General features: G+C 44.4%; 1 pseudogene across 1 annotated transcript; it reads right to left on the reverse strand.

Moving 5' to 3' along the window:
- Positions 1-308: 308 nt before the first annotated feature.
- LOC306802675 (ephrin-A4 pseudogene) lies at positions 309-926 on the reverse strand (annotated as a pseudogene). Its single transcript has one exon. The product of its transcript is annotated as an ephrin-A4 pseudogene (transcript).
- Between the last annotated feature and the right edge of the window lie 13,503 nt (positions 927-14,429).

A 14,429-nucleotide genomic window follows, 5' to 3' on the forward strand; every position in this document is an offset into this window, starting at 1 on the left:
TTCTACTACTACTGGTCGGGCAGCCTTTGATTTTCCAGGGTTCCCCGTTTCCCATACCCAAGGTACTACAGCTTGATCCACCTCGATAGGAATAGGAGAGGGATTGATCTCCCTTATAGTAAATAATTTAGCAACGTCTTCCTTAGGAAATTCCAATTTAACTTTTCCTCTTTTTAAGAATTATTTTCACATTTAGTAGCGATAGTAAATCTTTGCCCTACGGGTTTGGGGGTTTGGCTGTGAGGAAGTGTCTGGAAGCGGCGTCGGGGCAGGGGAGCTCATCCTCCCTGCCACGGGCAGCGCCAGGGTTAGATCCAGAGCGGGGCCAGGAGCACGAGCGCCAGGCATGGGCTGCAGGACTGCGATGGGACCGCGGTGCCCCAGGCAGGCACCACATTTTCGGGCTCCTTGCGCTTTCGAGGCTGCGAATTGGGCACCTTTGTTACCGGCTTTGGCGTGGTGCCTTGGCAGCAGACGGTGACGCGCAGCTTCAGACATCGCCCGGCGCTTTCGGGGCTGGGCACGGAGATGTAGTAGTAGGTCTCTCCGGGCTGGAACTCGAAGCCGAGTGGGAAGGGGGTAAAATGCTGGATCTTTTCGGAGAAGCGGACGGGCCCGAAGGGAGCCCGGGGCCGGTTGCACTTCCAGTGCATGAAGGCGCCAGGGGTTTTGTAGCAGCCGCGATAACTTTCCCGGTTTACTATGAAAAGCGTGAAGGTTTCTGCCTGGCCGGCGGGCACCACCCCCTTGTAGTGCGGGCAGTAAATGTCTAGGTAGTCATTGATGGCCACTTGGATGGAATAGTCGTCTTGCAGGAACTTGGGGTTGCTGCCGTTCCAGTGGATACTGTGGCGGAAGCCGCGCACTGGCGGCGCCCAGAGCAGCGGCGCCCAGAGCAGGAGCTCAAGCAGCGGCGCGGGGTGCATGGCTCTGAAAAGTGCATACATACACTAAAAGATACTTATAGTTCTGTGCCTTCGGTAATTCTGAAAAATCTACTTGCCAGTAATCTCCTGGTTCTGGTCCCATTTGTAGTTTCCTTGTCTGACTGAATACAATTTTGACCAATTTAACGTTTTGGGCATTCCAGTCCTAATTCCTTCCACTAACAATTCTTGATATTCCCTGATAGATTTTCTTCCCTCACCACTGTTTGGATCCCATTTTGGATCATTGTTCGGCACCAAGCCACCCACGGCTCTCCCAACCGAATGCAGCCCGATCACCTCCCAAGCACGCTCCCCCACTGCCCGCAACACCATCTCCCCCTCGGTGGAACCCACTAAGGCATCCAACAAAACCTACATGTCATTTCAATCTGGACTCCGAGCCCTAACAATCACCCCGACCACCCGTGCCACTTCTCCAGGACTCTCACGGCAACCATCTGCTGATTGCCTCCGAATCACCAGATCTCCTAGGGAGAAAGGCACCTTCACAAGCACCTTTTCTCCTTGGGGTCCCATAGCTTCCCTTAAGGGGCAATAAGCCGGGGTTCCCCATGATTCTTACGTCCCCGTTTAGTTCGAGCCGCGAGCGGGGCACCTCGCCGACCCTGGGGAGAAACAGGGGAAGGGGCTGGGGAACGCACCACAACTTCCCCAACATTCCCTGGCACTACCGCCATTCCCGCCACCTCCTCCTCTTCCCCCTCCCCCCCTTCCCCCTCCTTCTCCTCTTTACTGCTTTCCGGCAATGGCAGACACAGAGAGGAATGGGGTGAAACAGAGGGGAGGGGTGAGACAGCAGGAGGGGACGAAGCAGCAGGCACATCGGGTGATATCATTAAAGACAAATCCTTTTCTGGTCAAGAGGTTAAGGCTAAGCACTGGACACACTTAGATCTTCCTTTACAACCCTCCCCCACACTCAGGTTCTTTCATTTCCAATACCATTATTCCACATTCAGTCTGCCACTCCTTCTTGCGGCGCAGCAAATAAAACAAATCTAAATACTGTATCTCATCCCATTTTTCATTTTCCCTTAAATAGTGCATTAATGAGTTCAGGGTATCATAATCCACAGTACCATTTTGTGGCCATGCCGGCCCCTCTCGCTCATATTCTGGCCACCAATGATTACGATAATCAAACTCTTCACTTTTTCACTTTTCCAACAGACATCCTAATGGTGTATTTCCGGGTATACCCTTAGAGTACTGAACCATAGATTTGAATGCTTTGAATGGCATTTTGAACCGGTTTCACTTACAACTGTACAACAACTCGACAACCGATCGCAACAACCAATATGCAGCAACGTACAGGGCAATAATAACCACAATTAATATTGACAGTGTAACAGAATCAATCATACCACATACTCACACTCACACAACAGAAATAAATAAATACCAGAATAAATACCAGACCAATCCAACTTGCCGCTTCTCGACGCCATGAGGGGCAAGTGACGGACCTGCGCAGCTTTCGCCGCGTCTGACAGCCGGCGCCTAGGCTTTCCAGACCAACCAGACGTCTTAGCCCAACCCTGCGAGGATCGCCGCCTCGTCTTATGAGCAGGCACCCAAAACCAGAAACAGAAAATAAAGCACCTTCGGGCTTACCTTTTGCAGTCGTCCGTCAGGCGCGGGGGTCGGGCACGAACCGATGACTCCCCGAGAATCACTCGGTGCCGGTGTGGAGTGGATCAGAACGCGAACCGCCCCAGCCACCTTCGGAGTCCTGCCACGGTCGCCAGAAAACTGTTGCCCGATCCAAAGAAAACACAAACAACCGAAGTCGTTTATGCGGTGCTTTATTGAGGCCTCGGGAGCCTGTGGACTAGCGTCCAAAGACAGAGCCCCATTTGACAGAAAATTCACAGGGTTTTTATATGCTTCTTTACATGATTTCTTCATCTTAACAGATTCTTACTTCATTTTTGATACCTGGTACCATAATCTCTCTGACATTTAAGATTCTGCCAAAAGGTACATTCCCTAGATAAATGGATACACTCCTTAAGATAAGTGATTATTTCTCAACTACACTGCTTACATTACAAAATTTGCTATAAAGTTCATCTGCCGGTTACATGCGGCCTACCAAGCCTTAGCATAACTACTACTAATGTCAACTAATGTTGATTACTAAGGTTTATTATCATTTTAATACAATTTATTGTATCAAAATGGCAACAGCAACAAAAGAACTGGTTAAAGAAATTTTTGTTTTAGCATATGTAAACAACAATAGCAAACATTGCACTACAAACTTTAGGACACATTCAGCAAACTGCAATCCGTATTTGTAATATTGCCATGATATATCTACTGTAACTGTAAAAAAACTGGTTAACAAAGATAATATTAACTTAGTAAAGTCTGCAAAGTATAAGAACTTTGATTGAGTTAAATAAAGTAGAGTTGGTGAGGCAGCTGTTGGGCTCTGCTGGAGGCGAAGGCTGTTGTCTGCATTGCCTTGGCTGATGCTGCTAAATTCTTTAGTTTGCATTTTTACCGTCCTCAGACAGGAGGCTGCCAGCATCTCACGGCATTTACAGAGAAGATGGCTTGTTCTTTGTTGCTGTATTCTAGCTTTTCTATGTGTTTGGTGATATCTCCTTAGGTTGGCTTGTTATTGTCTTTATGGAGCTTCGCCCCCATAACTCTCCTCCTACTACCCTTCGCTCAGCAGGCACCCTGCAGAGGTTTTTCCCATGCTTGGATTTTCAATCCTGGTGCAAGTATAGATGTTTGGGGTCCCTCTCCTGTCCAGGACAAAAGCCTTTTGTGTGGCCGCAGGCATCCTTCTGCATATCCATGCGTCCCTCCCCTGCTCTCTGTTGTGACAAGTTTTACCTTCTGCCAGATGTTCACAGGATCAGCTGCGGTGATATGGTGTTGCTCTGCAGGGGGACAATGGCTTTGTTTTTCTCTGGTGATGTCCTTTGAGTCCATTGTTGGTATATAAAACTCTGATCCCAGCAGGGATAGTGTTCTTGGGACAGGGGTGCTGCTCTTCCCCAGTGCTGCATCTCCAGGAATTCCTAATGATGCACTTCCCTGACCTGCCCTAGGAAGTTGGGTTGGGGACAGTGGCACATCCCCTGGAGGCTGGGTTGGGGCAGAGCCACACCCTAAAGAGGCTGGGCCAGGTGGGGAAACTGCACCCCACAGAGGAGGTGCAGCTTCTCTTTTCCCACCAGCGGTCATGTGGTTGCCACCATCTTGGGTGCAAAAAATGTGGCGACTGCCATCTTGGGGTGCTGCAGGGATTGTCGTGCAGTCCCCCTCCCTCAGAATGGGGTGGCAGGCGTGCTCACCCAAAGCAGCAGTGTGGGCTGTGCTGGCTGTGCTGGCTGTCACAGTCTCACAGCAGTAGAGCGCAGTCCCACAGCACCCAAGGCCAGCTGAAGCTGGTGCAGGGGGGTACAGAGAGACTGTCCCCACTGCTTTGCACAACTGTCTTTTGTTTCTGTGAGGGAATTTTGCATCCATTTGTGTCCGCCCTGCCTGTCCTCTTGTCTCTTTCATAAGTTAATTTCATTAATTCATTTAATTTAAGCTAATTTCATTATTTAACTGTTTTATTAAGTCAGGACCATCTTCCATGGTTTTTTAGCATTGATGGCTGTTTCATCACCATTAGAGGCTGCCGCAAGTATGTTTTTTCCAGCCCTCTTCCAAGTTAGTAAGTCTAATGAAGTTCCTTCAGATATATCCAGTTGATAGCCTTTGCACCACATGAGGAGGGCTAGTAAAGCCTGCTTGTTTTAATCAATCCTTCTTTTTTTGAAGAAAAAAGTCCATACCTTCAGGATGGGGTATTCTGGTGTAGAAACCCATGCTCCCATGGTCCTGACGGCAGTTCCAAACCCCTAGGGGGTTTCTGGAATCATGAAGCAGCTCCGCTGTCTACTGCTAGGATATTGCAGCAAATCTGCTGTCTGCAGCAAATTCTGTTGCTTTCCTGCTGTCCTACTGGCTGAGTCTCGGCTATTCCCACTGACTGCATCAAATCTGCCACCTTCCACTGTCCCACTGGCTGAGTCCCAGCGACCCTCGGTCTTCCTGCAAATCCCCAGTGTTTAAAGTGACTGAGTCTGTCCTCACACAAGGTACCACTTGTAAACATGCTTGTTACTTTGTGGTGCTTGCTGCTGTGTGGTGGGGGAGGGGCTGGAGACAGACACAACACCCTCCTCTGCTCTTTCAAGGACTACAGCATCAGTTTATTCATGGAGGCTATTTATCACAGGTGGTTCAAAATTCATGCATATCATTGGTCTCTTTTTCCCAATCATATGTCTGCAGCCTAGGTGGAACCTATTTGGATGAATACCCGCTCAGTGGCCGGCCCATGGAACCTAGCGGGGTTTCCATGGCAACCACAACACAAGCTAAACTTGCACTGCAACCACTGGTAGCAGAGATAAGCTCTCAGGTAGAATGAAGAAAAGAAAGCCTTATCAGAGTATCAATCTTCTAGGACTTCCAGCAGAAATTTTAGAGTAGTAAAGATGAATGGGCAAGTCCTTAGCTTTTGGTTTTTTGCTGATAGCCAAAATGGGATCCAATAGACAGTTCTTTTTGAATCCCAGAAATTACAAGAACACATGAAACACTAAAACATTTACACTGGCAAGGACAGGAGATAAAACAAGCTCCAGTTACTTCAATAGTATCATTTTACAAGAACATGCAGAGTTTGTCCCTGTACAGCCTCAACTGACAAAGGCTGACTTTGGAAAATTTCCCTGAATCCTTTTAATCCCACATATAATTCTCATCCCTTTGAGAAAAATGAACATGGATATAATTAGTCTATTCAAGAAGAATGTAGCAGAATATCGGGCTTGGTACAATAATAAATAACATCTCCCATTTCATCGAGGCCCTATCCTTACGTCTCATAAATGCCAAGGTAATAGTTGACAGAAACAATTTTTTCAACTTCCAATATCCAAGATGAAAGCCAGGCAATGAAGGGGCAAGTTTCACAACAAAATCCAGGCATGAACTTTATCATTTACATGGATCAAGTTGCTGAAACTCTAGCTTACCATTTCAAACAAATGACCTGGTCCAATGAGCCAGACTTGATAGCAGATGCCAAAAAAACCCCAACCAACCAGCCATATCACAAAACCCTAGACCAGCAGCTGCCATCTGCCTTATCCACAAAAATCCACATGCTTCTTCCTGGTCACATTTCTCTGTAACCATCAAGATATAGGCATCTTAAACCCAATAAAGTCCAGCTATGACAAGCTCTCCTCAACACCACAGCATATCCTAGATTTAATATAAAAGGAAAAAGACATGGTGAGGCTGGCCCAAAAAACCTGCTAGAAATCAGCCTGATTAGCAGAAACAGTACAACACAGCAGCCTAATTGAAGTTTGAAGCACTGTTGCATTTCATTCAGCAAAACTGTTTTCAAATGTAATAGTTGAATAACTGGATTAAGTGCATTGCCTGTGTTATGAACCTGACAAGAAGAACCAGCTGGAAACTGAGCTGGAGCTGAAGCTCTTTATCATCACAACTGAAAAAATCTGGATACCATAGAAGACAAACAGTCACAACAACAGAGGGACAAAGAAGATCAGATAGTAAAAATGTTTGCAGGTGGCTTTTGGCTACAATCCAGAAGATTCAATCTAAATCAGCAGGGAAACTAAAGTAAATCCACAAACTTACCTGCAGCTCTATGCAATGGGTACATTTGAAACTAAGGACTATTGTTGAAAAAGAGGGGAAAACAATATTAGTAAGAAGATACAATTGGAAAATGTTAAAGCTCCCTCATACTAAACTGGAATGGGGCAACCCTGAGTGTACATACACACTAAGGAATGAGCGGCTGGAGACCTGCACTGCAGTAAGCGAGCTGGAGGTCTTGGTCAATGTCAAGCTTAATATGAGTCATTGTGTCCTGGCAGCCAGGAGGCCCAACCCTTTTCTGGTGGGTATCAGGCACAGCCAGGGAAGGGAGAGGATTGTCCCACTCTGCTCTGCACTGGGGTGGCCTCACCCCAAGTGCTGGGTGCAGTTCTGGGTGCCAATATAAAAACACCATTAAGTTGTTAAAGACTGTGCAGAGGAGGGCAACAAGGATGGTGAAGGGCTTTGAGGGGAAGCTGTATGAGAAGACTGAGGTCGCTTGTCCTGTTCAGCCTGGAGGGGAGGAGGCTGAGTTACAACTTCCTCATGTGTGGAAGAGAAGAGTCAGGCACTAATCTTTTCTCTGTAGTGACCAGTAACAGGATCCAAGGGAATTGCTTGCAGTTGTGTCAGGGGCAGTTTAGGTGTGATATTAGGGAAGGGTTCTTCACTCAGAGGTGCCTGGGCACTGGAGCAGGCTCCCCAGGGAAGTAGTCACAGCACCAATCCTGAAAGAGTTCAAGAAGTTTTGCACAGCAATCTCAGACACATGGTGTGACTAGGGGTGTTTCTGTGCAGAGCCAGGAGTTGGATTCAATGATTCTGAGTGTCCCTTCCAATCTAGGATATTCTGTGATTTTGAGATTCTGTAGATATGCACTCCAGGTGAGAGATCAGTTCCTTTGCTACAACACACATTGAAAAGGGTCAAGGAAAAGTTCAATACATAAGTGTGCTGGTTTCACATGAGGGGGAGCCACCTGAGAGGAGCAGCATGAGCCCTGAAAACAGGAGGGCTGTCCCCTCTCTGGGAACTTTCTCTGTGGGCTACGTGGACCAATCAGAGAGCTGACTTAGTGGTTGACAAGTTGAGTAACCAATTAAAAGTTATTTCTCTTTCATAAATCACATTGGTAAAGTTAACTCAGTCTCTTTTGACTTTCAGCTTCCATGGAGGTGAGGTGGGCCTCTGGCCGGGCCCCTGGCCCTGAACCCAGCCCTGGGCTCAGCTCGGCCCTGGCTCGGGTTGACCCTGGCTCGGCTCGGCTCAGCCTTGTCTTGGCTTGACCCCAACTCAGCTCGGCTCGACCCCAGCTCAGTCCTGGCTTGGCACGGCATGGTTCGGCCCCGGCTCGGCCTGGCCTGGCCCCCCAGAGGGGTGGGAGAGCCACCGAGGCTCTCCTTTTCCCCTTTTTGGAGAGGAGAAGTCCTCTGTCTGACCAGGCGGCGTGAGGAGATGAGACTACAGATCTCCCAAAATCTGTCCCAGTTTGGAGGACAGGTGTCTGCCAATAAATGCAGAACCTCTTCTTTGAAATAGAGAATTTAATTTCGCTCCCTCCCAAGTACTATAATTGTTTGAATCAAGAACCCTCAGGCAGGGATAAGGGGGTAGGAATAGCAGCTCTTTACTAATATATCTAACCATACAAGCAGAAAACAACAGCAGTTATTTAAATTAGCAACAAAACAGAACAAATAACTCACTTTCAGTCCTTTCTTTAGCCATGGACACATTCGGCCTGTATCTTTCCCAGTGATGTAACATGTGGCAGGGCCTGCACAGCTGCGGAGAGCAGGCAGGGAAAGGCAGGGGGGAACGGGGGGGAAACGGGCTGCAGCGGCCACGGTGTGTCTCAGCAGGCTGTGATCAGGCTCCTCTCTCACTGCTTGCGTCCAGGTGATTAGCTGTGTCCTCAGAGGTAAGAGGCTGGAGCAGGGAAGATGCAGGGCAGTTGATTGCGGAGCGTCTGGCTCTCCCGAGTTCTGACTGCGTGCGCTGCAAACAGGGCTCCTTCTCCTCCTCCGAGCTCACTGGAAGTAGGAGTAACCCTTCCCAGAAGTCTGTTTCCACCTACCCCCTTGTCTAGAGTCGTCAAAAGATCCTGGGTGTAACCCGGCAAGCTCCGTTAGCATGATAATGGGAAAAGATTCTTTAAATTAGGACAAAAAAACCTCAACCCCCAACAATAAGTTAACCAGTTTCTTTCATGTGTATTTACAGACTGGCTGGACTCCAGAAATTTCTGAGATTTTATAATTCTCAAGGCATAAGCAAGTAAAATAGTGTTGGGGGCTGAGTGTTTTTCTATTATTGTGTCAATTTAAAGAATTTTTCCCATTATCATGCCAATGGAGCTGGCCGGGTTACACCCAGGATCTCTGATGACTCTAGACAAAAGGGGTAGGCGGCAGCGGCTTCCAGAGGGGGGAGGGGGGGGGGGCTCTTGTGCTTCCAGAGGGGACTCGTGTTCCTAGTGAGCTCAGAGCAGGACGTCCTGTCTGCAGCCCCACGCTGTGGAACGCAGGAGAGCCAGATGGTCTGTGATCACCTGCCCTGCATCTGCCCTGTTCCAGCCTCCTGCCTCAGCAGACACAGCTGATCACCCGGACACAAACGGTGAGCGAGGAGCTGCTCGCTCCAGCCCGTTCCCACCTGAGACCAGCGAGGCTGCCATCCCCCCTCCCACCTCCGCTCCCGCCTGCTTTCTGCGGCTGTTGGACTTTTGTTCCAGCTGCAGAACTGGGACCAAGCACAGAGACAGCGTGCTTTCATCTAAAGAAGGGACAGACACCGAGTTATCTATTCTGTTCTGTTAGCAATTTTAACAACTACTGTTGTTTTCTGCTTGTACGTTTAGATATATTAGTAAAAGAGCTGTTATTCCTACCCCCTTATCTCTGCCTCAGAGTCCTTGATTCAAACAATTATAATACTTGGGGGGAGTGGAACTAAAGTCTCTATTTCAAAGGGAAACTTCTGCCTTTACTGGCAGACACCTGTCCTTTCAAACCAGGACAAATTGGAAGTCATCTGAGCTTCAAGTACTTTTAAGAGGATTAATACACCTTTATCCTCTGAGTCTGTATGTTGCTCTATACTTTAAACTTGTCAAAATTTACAGTTTATTCACATTCAGTTTTGAGTTCTGCAATATGAGCATAAACACCTCCAATACCAAAAAAAACCTTAATAAACATGTTTAAGTTTAGGACTCCTCTCAGATGGAAAAAAAAGTCATACCTGACAACAATATATAGCAGAAGTAATGGAGATGCACTTTTGCTAGTCTGAACAAAGCTGCTGTCTTTAATAAATCCTATAACTTTACAGAGAGTTACACTGATTTATTATCTTTTTAAAAATGCAGCTTGGAAATGAAGACAGATATTTTATTACTTTTTCTTACAGGAAACTGTGTGTGGTCTGTATTACAGTTGCAATTTCTAGTCAGTATTGCAAAACATACATCTCCATATGAATCAGCAATGTAGCCAATCATTGCATCAAGAAGTTAAATCTAAGAAACGGCATCAAAACTGAAGAGAGACTAACATTCTCAGTGCATGCTGTCACAGTATACAGCAGTTGCCCAGCTGTGTTCTGTCCAGGCTGTGTACATAAAGACAATGCAAAAATTATATAAATAGGCCTTCCTTAAGTTGATCAACTCACTCTGTGAGAAAAAACATCAGCAGAAAACAGCACACACCAATACTTACCGGAATAAATTCAAGTACCCAGAATTCAGACAAGGAACCTAAGTCATCCCCACAAAAGGACAGAAGGTGATTTGTACTTTGAAACAAACCCCTGTGACACAGTGAAGATTTTTTATTTCTGTCTAATCATTTGCAGAAGTTCCTGCAACTAGAATATTCTCACAGTTGTGCTGAAACATGAAAACACAGACTCTTAAAAAAACACACACTGAACAAGAATATGCAATTAGAACTAGAGACTTAAGTTTGTAGGTATTTTCCAAGCACTTTACAAGCCAGCACATTCTCTCTTCATGTCACTAGTCTACAGTCTCTTTACTGTGATAATCAGCAACTGAAGACTCCATATCTCTATCAACCCAAGAGGCCAAGCAGGCCCAGATGAGGTGAACACCACCATGTTGCTTGCTGCAACACTACGGTACACAGACTCTTCTCCATCTGATCTTTCACAAGTCATTTGTCTGAACTTACATTATTAAAACATGACTGACAGAGCAAGTGTGTGCTTTGGTATAATTTAATTTCAGGTTTCTCTGTTCAAACTAAAATGCAGAGGGGCATTATGTGGAAAGGTGGACAGAGAAAAGCCCATTTGTTTTAAATGTTCACAAAGTTTATCTCCTTAGTTCAGATATCTCTATGAAACACCAACTCATTGAAACAAAAAATACCAAATACTTCCCTTTTAAAACCCATTTCTTGAGTTAACACTGTTCCATAACACAAGTGTATGATCTACTACTCTTGGAGTTACCAGTTTTACATGTCTTACTGTGCCTCAGTCATTAAAATATGGCAGGTGTGATGGTTTTTTTGTTTTGTTTTGCTTTTTGTTGTTGTTGTTTGTTTGTTTTGGTTTTGGTTTTTTTTTTTTCAGAGTTCATGCCATCCACTTGTTTATGTCAATTTTTTGCCATAAGCAGAAGACATAAAAATTTTGAACTACTCCAAACTGTTTGTAAATTGAATATGCACCTATTTGCCAAATACTTTTGTTACATTTGCAAGGCATCTCACAATGTTACAGGAGAATAACCTGGTAATACACTGCAGACTGAGTGCATGGAAAAAAAAGAACAAAGAAAAATCTACAAGTGACATCTATCATCAAGGTGTAAAGCTATTGACATGGAGCCAGCTGAAAATGTGAACTCGAGTAAGAGAAGTAATGCAGATAAATGTCCCTTTTTTGTGCTTTAAAGAGTTCCATAGGTGCTTTCTTCTAAATCCTTTCATTAATTATGCTGTCTAGTAGAATCCAGAATTTTTTGCAAAGGTTAAATTTTTCTTGTCACGCATTGAACCTGGTTTCTCTTTTGTCAGCCCCATCAGCTTAAAGAGAAAGTGGCTGTTCTTTGAAAGAATATGGAATCTACATCCAGAAATATGGCCTGAGCAGTAAAAAAAATGACTATAGACTACAAGTTGTACCTATGCTTACACATACAGGAATTAGTTCAAACTTGTAGGCATCTCAGCACTTAGGGAATTTTATATAGCAGTGCACTGATTACAGTTACTGTTACTATCTTCTTCTAGAGCTAGATTTATAAACAGACTTTGCTGAGGTGAATGTCACTATTGCAGTGGCACAGGACTGACTTCATGCTCATTGTAGCAGCAGTTCTTCAGGGAAGGGAACAGTGAATTCTGGGGAACCAATCTGTTAAACATTGCTGAAGGAACATGGCAGAGTTGTGGGTGTTCAGTGCTCTGATTCAACAGTCATTTGATATGAGTATGTATCGACAGCAATACAAATCAGCAGGCTGTGCCTCAACTGAGGAATTAATCAGTGTGTCGTGATTTCTGGAAAATAGCACTTATTTCAGTGGACAAAGAACTGCCCCAAAACAAAAGGACATAAGAGGAGGGGAAGGGAGAACCTCCATAGACTAATGTCTGTTTTGTGTGTCATGGAGGAAAATTAATGCTATTTTTATTCCTTTAAAAGTATTTCAAGTAATTATATTCCTTTTACTTTTGTGCCAAACATTGCTTGCTAGTAACGTCTCCTTTACTGCTAAAAGCAGTACTCTTTAGTGGGCAAGTTTAAAGCCATTTAGCATTAAACTTGTGAACACATTGGCACAAAGAGGTAAGAGATGTTGTCAACAATGCTGATATATTTTTCTGAAATATTAAAATCTTTTAATTTTCATATTCATTAGTGTCCCAGTCTGAGGTTTCTCCTTTGCTCCGAGATCACCCCAGAGGGACATGAAGGTGGTTCAAACCCTGGTTTTCTCCTGAAGCAGTCGAAGAGAGATTGCCAGAGATGGTTTTCTCTTGTTCCAAGGATTGTTTATTGTTTCATATCTCAGGGACTTTTTGCCTGGCCAGCAGTGGTCTGGTCAGCCTGGCATCCATGGTGGAATCTGCCTGGTGAAGGCAGGGCTTATTTTATATAGTTTGTACTATGTATTACATGTTTACAAAATTTTCCCAATACAATACAATTTTATTAAATGGGCCAGCCCTGAATCCATCCAATCTAAAAGTGCCAACGTGTCACCCAACATGGATGACATGGAGAAGAAGGAGGAAAAGGTGTCCACCGCCCAAATTCTCCATCTTGGCCACATGTCCCTTATCATAAACATTCAAAAAAACCTATTTATCTATGTTCTAAAAGTCTAATTTATACTTTACTAATTTTGGTGACTTGTTTCCATTCTCTTTGTGCTGACAACTTCCCCCAGGGGTTAGAATTCAGCACCTGTGACACCAGGGTCTCACTCAGAGGTCTTTGAGACCCTTGCCAGGGGGGTTTTGAGACCCCCAAGGAGGCCAGGGGTATGCCCTGGGCTCCCACACACTAGAAAATTCAAATGATTTTTAAATGTGTCATGACACAAAACAGAGCCTATAAACCTACATGTTTCTCAGTTAGGGAAAAGCTATTCTTATCTGTGAGCTATTTAGAAATCTGGTAACAACTAAAGTAAGCACTATCAGTAGACAGAAAAAGGAATCCAAGACATATAAATGAAAAAATTTATCATAACTAGACAGAAGATAGTCTTGACCTGCACAGTGTTCTGGGATCTGCACATTACACACACCTCTCTGTCTAAGAGGTCCAGTGCACAAAGTTCAGTATGGTGCATCAGAACACCAGCCAGTTCAACATAGTAGACATGGTTTCTCAAGTAGACATGGTTTGAACACAGATGTATGTAAATTTTTAATGTAAATATTTTAATATACACTCAATACATCTTTATTATATACTTTCCATGCTCCTTGTAGTACAAGTAAATCTAACTAAACCCATCTTCATTGTTTTGGCATTGTGAAGTCAGAGACTGTATGAACTCAAATCAATGATTAACAATTATTCTTGAAGTGAAACAAACCAATTTCAGTAATTATAGCTCACAGAATTCAGTAATTTTTTCCTGACCCTTCTCAGTGCAGTTGGTAAAGTGTTACTTCTGTTTTCATTTTAAAATAATTTGTTTTGATTATATACATTTGGATTTTTTCCCCTTTATTAAGTGAATTGTAGTTATATAGAAGTCATTGCATTTTGAACCTGGAAAATCACAAACTAAAGGATCCCTACCTCAGTATCTGATTGCTCTTCACAACCATTAAAAAATGCTTCTGTTTTGATCTGGATGTTCAATATATTAAATTAACCCTTTGTTCTAGAGGAATAGAGGCCACTGGACAGAGAGAAACTTTTTTTTTTTGCTTATGCAACTTGTTGGATACCTAAAGCATTTCAAAAGATTTCCTTACCCAGGAGATCTGGGATAAAAAGTTACTTCTTATAAATATGTACACTAAACCTTTAAGTGTTGTGGATAAGCAACAGTAAAAGCAGGAACAACAGTTTCCCACCTTTAATCTGGATGAGACAATATCCCACTTGATCCCCAAAAAGTGAAGTTACCCAACTTTTACTTACATTACACACTCAGGGACTTCTGTATCCCAGAACTCACTACTGGGCTGTGGAATGGGAAAAAATTCCTCCAGAAACTCCCAAAGGATGGAGTGAAAAAAGAAGAAAAATTGTAATCAAATAGAAAACACTCAACATTGAAGAAGAATCACAAATACATACAGCTGGGTTTGTTTCTT

Source organism: Erithacus rubecula, assembly GCF_903797595.1.
Source record: "Erithacus rubecula genome assembly, chromosome: 5".
Classification (NCBI taxonomy): domain Eukaryota; kingdom Metazoa; phylum Chordata; class Aves; order Passeriformes; family Muscicapidae; genus Erithacus; species Erithacus rubecula.